Source organism: Talpa occidentalis, unplaced genomic scaffold (assembly GCF_014898055.3).
Source record: "Talpa occidentalis isolate TD23 unplaced genomic scaffold, MPIMG_talOcc4v2.1 talOcc4.350, whole genome shotgun sequence".
Classification (NCBI taxonomy): Eukaryota; Metazoa; Chordata; class Mammalia; order Eulipotyphla; family Talpidae; genus Talpa; species Talpa occidentalis.
In genome coordinates, this window is record NW_023603741.1 from 29,282 (window position 1) to 34,932 (window position 5,651).

Here is a 5,651-nt window from a genome sequence, read left to right on the forward strand (position 1 = left end):
ACTACCTGTGACGACAGTTTTTTTTAAAAAAAAAACACTGTTTTTTTCTTTAAAAGAGCTCAGGACCTCCTTCCCTGCCCAGGAAATGGGCAGCAATGTATAACTCACTCTGTGCCCAAGGCCCCAAAGGAAGATCCTGAAAAGAGGTTGGGAGTCAAGGGAACCACATGCTCTCAAAGATTTTTAGAATGACTTTCCTTCAAAGGACTCAGAATTCTCCTGATTTCCTTACATCATGAGAACACAGAATCTTCACCATCTTCCCAGAAAGGAAAGAACAAACAAAAGGGCATAGTTACTTCTGGCCACTTCAATATTCGATAATTCTATTCTGGTGTCAGGAGAAACGTCTAATGACGTCTTGTTTAAATTCTTATCAAGCAGGGTAAGAAAATTAGGAGCAACGTGGCTTGCTAATGTGTTGTAGATGACAGTCACTTTCCTCTGGGGTCTAAAGGAAGGCCCTTCTTTTTGACCTTAGCTGGAGGCAAAGGTGATACCACACTTCACAAGTGCTGTTTACACAGCAGGTTTACACAGAGAAAGCTGCTGCCTGTGTTAGTAGTTCTTCACATTCTCATAAAAACAAAACAAAACAAAACAACAACAACAAAAAAACCTCCCTCAGAGTAAAAGACAAAGGTGTTTCCTTTCCCTCTTTGCTAATGGAGTACTGACAAAAAGGAAAGCCTCTCTTTGGTGCAGGAGATAGAAACTGAGTCCAAAATCAGAAGGGAGGAAAAAATGTCAACTTGACATAGGGGCATGATAAGGAGTACTAGTGGAAGATTCCCAGTTTGGAAGGCACAGAATCAAGGACACAAATACTAGTGTCAATATAGAAATATTTAATAATAAACAGTATGGACATACTATTCTTCCAAAGTCTTATCTTCCTCCTCCCAGTTCAGATTATTTGGCAATTCCAGCTATAGTGTGTTTTTCACATAATTTTGTTATAGGAAACACTTATCTGGTTAGTAGGTTACCCACCTGCTATCCCCAGGCACTATTTTTACACCCTACTCAGTGTCCACTTGGCTCTCCATCCAGTTGAAAACTAGTTCTCACTCTCAGAAATCTGAGCAGTTTAATCACTGATTTTTAATTCGGTGGGACATAATACTACAAAGAATATCAGAAACACTTAACACAGGCAGGTGTTGGTAGATGGTTCTCTCAGGGGAAGTCCCTAGTTATCTAGTCCCTTGATCCTCAAGGGTTAAGTAGCACTGTCTACACCTGGGAGTCTGTTAGAAATTCAGATTATCTGGCTCCATGCTCCACCTACAAATCAGAATTGCAAGACTGCAGGGTTGGCAATCTTGCAAGATGGGTTCAAACATACAGTAAAGTTTGAGAAACCCTAACCTCTTTTTACATAGGTCTTGGTTTTGACTATCTTTTGATACTTCTATTTATAAAAGAAAAAATCAGACAACCCAGGTTCCTAAGATGATAATTTTTTGCTGTTAGCAATTGTAGGGTAGTAGACTATATTTATTATCCATTCTTTTGGCATGGTTAAGAGAACTGGTGAAACTTACTCAATGCTCATGAAACCATCACTTCCATCTTACTTCATGTGAAAGGTGATTACAACATTAAGAGACCAAAAGGTATGAGAGAATGAGGAGATGAAGGGCTGGTAGTGGAATCTATACTTGTTGGTATTTGTAAATCAGTTTATATCAAATACTATCATTACTGAGCCACACTTGTCTGACCACAGTGGCTGCTGACAGACACAGTTATGTGGAAAGGCAGGCCTGCCCCATGCCATGTTGAGGATGCTGCCAAGAAGAGACATTCAGAACCAGAACCAGGGAAAACGATAAACTAATTGTCTGATGAAGAAACTGTTCTTTATTTTCTGGTTTTATTATTCTTGGAATTAAATTGGCATACTGTTAGTCACAAGTATAAAACAAACCTTAGGATTCCACTATCTCACAAAAGTGCTTGATCAGGGAGACATTTATTAATTTCTCTGACTCCAAAGCATGCTTAATTCCTACTCCCACTTTTTCATTAATTCATGTTCAAAAACCCAAATATGATGTGTGGAAGCAAAAGTGCAATTAAAGTATTGTAAAATGGTTTTGTTACACAGTATGTTGCAAATACAACTTCCCTCCCATCTTAGCTGCCTTTTTAAGCCTTAATGCACAGCCCCAATTCTCAGTTCCAGTTTTGCAGTCTACCCAAGAGGAACCTGTAGTGCTGGCCTTATAAGGAGCTTGTCTGTAATCTTTTCTGAAATCAAGAGTCCAGCCCAGGAAGTTAAGGCTGAAGGGCTACCCATCGGGAAGCACATCACTCATGCCATGTTCCATGTCTCCTGCCCTGAAGACCTGTGGTGATTTCCTTGTACACTTGGCCCCCCAGAGTGGTAGCCTGCTCTGATGTTGCTACTATCTTTGTTTATACCTTAATTTTTTCCTTACAGCAACTACTCAAAATAATAGAATAGGGTAAAACTTCAGTGTCAGTCACTGTCTTTTGTGGGGTTCTGCAGCAACTGCTCTGTGTGCCCAAAGGCTGGGCAACCTGGGATATACACAGGGGACACACTGCATATTCTGATTCAGAGCTATAAACCCAATAACTGTTTCTACTCTATATTGTTTTCCCAACTGAAACAGACACTCTAAATAAGTGTTTGTTATGGACTGAATTTCCCTCCTACCATTCATATACTTAAGTCCTAACACTCACTATGTCAGAACTTCAATGTGCAGGTAATCTCTGGCTTACACCCCAGTTTTTCTATGCAAAAACAAAACAAAACAAAACAAAACAAAACAAAACAAAACAAAAAGAGGTGATTAAATTAAATGAGCCCTTAATGTAGACCCTAATCCAATCTGACTAGAAAGCGTCAAAAGCCTGGGGTTCTAAGCAATTCTGCTCCCAGGAATCTACCCAAAGAACACAAAATCATTAATTGAAAAGGAAACCTGCACTCCTATGTTCATTGCAGCACTATTTACAATAGTTAAGATACAGAAACAACCTAAATGTCCAAAGACAGATGACTGGATCAAGAAGATGTGGAATATACACACAATGAAATACTCTTAACAATCAAAAAAAGATAAACTCATTCCATTCACAGCAACATGGATGGAGCTGGAAAGGGATTATGCTCAGTGAAATAAGTCAGAAGGAATAAAGAAAAATATTGGATGGTTTCACTTGTAGGAGGTATACAGGGAAACCAAAAAAGGGGTGGGGAAAGAAAAAAAAAGACAAAACTCTTAGGCAAACTATAAATCGGAGAATTACAGCAGGGGAGTGGGAAGGAGAAGGATCAAAACAGGGGAGGGAAGAGCACAAGAGACTATGGTGACGGTTCACGGGTGACTTGGTGGTAGGAATTTTATGGGGACTACACCTGAGAGGAAAAACAAACATTATACAAAAATGAACAATGATGTAAAATATATATATATTTAAAAAAAAAAATATATATTAAAAAAAAGGCCTGGGGTTCTAGAAGCCACTGCAGGTTTAACAGCCAGGCTGACCTAACATCATTAAAGAAGACTGGAGGAAGAAGACTGGAAGAGGAGAGAGGGTTGGGAGACTTAAGCAGGAGACCAGACCACCCAGGGTGGGAATTTGGACCAATGTAATGGGAAGACAGGAGGATAAGAAGAAATGATATTGTTCCAGTTGGCCAGATTCAGAGGTAAAACTCCAAACAATCATATAGCATCAGTGTTATTATAAAAATCTGCTAGCCAGGGAATCACAGTGGAAACTGTTCAAAGAGGTGGCAACACTCATTTGTAGGGACAAAAAGAGGACAGCCTTTAAAGTGAATTGGAGGGCCTCCCTGGTGGCGCAGCGGTTGAGTGCTGGGTTGCGAAGCTGCCCGCAGCCTCTGCAGCGCTTGCTCGATCCCCGGCTGCTCCCGGGCCACCAGAGGAGGGTCCCACATGGCGCGCAGACCTCTCCTGCCGCCCGCTGCCCCCTCAGCAGTGTACTTTGGTCCTTCTGCCTGCTCTGCTCCCTGCTCTGGCTCTGGTGAATTCTCTCACCCTCCCGTGCTTCTGACTGTACCCAGTGCTTGTATAAATAAATAAACAAACAAATGAATAAATCTTAAAAAATAAAAAAAAAAAAAAAATAAAAAAAAGTGAATTGGAGGCCTCCCCTGGTGGCGCAGGCGGTTGAGCGCCACTCTGTGAAGCTGTCCGCAGCCTCTGCAGTGCTGTTCGATCCTGGCCGGCCGGTGAGGGTCCCATATGGAGCAGCAGACTTCTCCTGTCTCGCCTGCTGCTCCCCTCAGCAGTGTATTTCGTCAGTCTGCCTGTTCTTGTTTCCTGCTCTGTCTCTGGTGAATCCTCTCACCCTCCCAGGCATCTGGCCTGTACCCTAGTTCTTGTGTAAATGAATAAATAAATCTTTAAAAAAGAAATAAAGTGAATTGGATGCAAGATGTCTAGTTATTGAAAAAGCTAGCTTTGTATGTAATAAGCAGAACTACGATTTCATTTAAAGGTACACTCTTTACTTTAAAATAATGGGATGGAAAGTAGCAGAGGCTCTGGAACACTTAAGGAGGTACCATTTACTAAGTGCTTGGTACATGCCAGTCACTGTACTGGGCAGTTCACACCCATCATCTTATCAATTTGCAGTTTCAGACAGCGCTAGCGACTGCAGGGGAGTGAATTCCCTGGCTTTATTTATGCAGGACCACCTAGATTATGAGGCTCATAGCATTACTTCTATCCAAGTTCTCATTCCAAAGAAATTCTTCTCCACTCCATACCTTAAGCTTTGATACAAACTTTATCACACAGCAAAGCTAACGGCAAAAGAGCTGACAGCATTTGCAAGAAAATATGCATGATCCTGGAAAAAACAAGCCCTGCAGAATTGCCACTGGGGAAATCTCCCAGCAGCACTTGTGGCAGAGCGTGAGCTGCTGCCCCGCAGCCTCCATCTACACAGCAAAGCTGTGCAGAAGAAAGTGGCACAAAACCAGCACTACTACTCAGTAGTAGGCCCACTACTCACAGTCCTGTCTGCCTGGATGTGTGGTTACCTCAGCTTCATAGGTGCTCTGGGAACACAAACAATGCCCTGGATACCCAGAGAGGGCATAGGAGGGGGACAGGTGCATAAATGGAAAGAGCAGTTTGAGCTGGAAAAAACTATTATAGTTCAATGCGAGTCCTCATTCTTATGGAAAAATGGCACTTCAGGTCTAACAACTTCAGGTAAAGGACCCACAAATACACAGTATAATAGGAAAACCACGACATACAGAAAAACCACAGGCCTTCCTTGGGCCTCAGGTTCAATGCACTTCCCCTCCAGTCATTGTCCTTTGCTGACCACATGTCTAGGACCAGATGTGTGCGTCCAGCTGGGATACTAAAAAATGGAACCAGTGAATACCAGAAATAATCTCATACAAAGTCAGTATTTCCAGTGAGTAGATGTTATTGTTTCTTTATAAACAAAAACATATTAAAAAAACTGAAGAGTATTAAATGACTTTAACTAGTGACCTAATTTAAGTAAAATACCACTACGAGTGTGCAAGTGTGTACTTTCAGGACACTCGGACACAGCTTATATAGTGTAGGAAAGAAAAAAAGATTTTATTTGGTACTGGCATTATTTCTAAAACT